This window comes from Triticum dicoccoides, chromosome 6B, assembly GCF_002162155.2.
Source record: "Triticum dicoccoides isolate Atlit2015 ecotype Zavitan chromosome 6B, WEW_v2.0, whole genome shotgun sequence".
NCBI lineage: Eukaryota > Viridiplantae > Streptophyta > Magnoliopsida > Poales > Poaceae > Triticum > Triticum dicoccoides.
In genome coordinates, this window is record NC_041391.1 from 235,688,574 (window position 1) to 235,688,983 (window position 410).

Below are 410 nucleotides of genomic sequence, written 5' to 3' on the forward strand. Positions count from 1 at the left end.
GCCTGACAGCCAGTCCCATCACGCGTGTGGGCAGGCAGACTGCCTTTGCCACATGGCGCCGCACGACGGGGCTGAGGCGGGTGACCGCGGGAGGCATATCAGGCACGCCGCCTGGTTCCCGCCGTGACATACGAATCCCCCCAAGGGGCAAGACGGTTTGAGCATGCCGGCTCTCGACGAATCCGACTCCAGCCATTCGGCTCGGAGGAAGGCGGCCACCAAAGCTTGCTTTTCCCCATCTAAGGAAAGAAACTGCTGAGGCGCACGACACATCAACCTCGAAGCCTCACCAGCTTCGGGGACTACTGTCGGAGTAATGGGCCACGGATAGGCTAACCCGAGTCCCAGAACCTTTCAAGACATTGGGGCAGACCACGCCCCTCAAGTACCTACGGCGACTCCAAGATAAG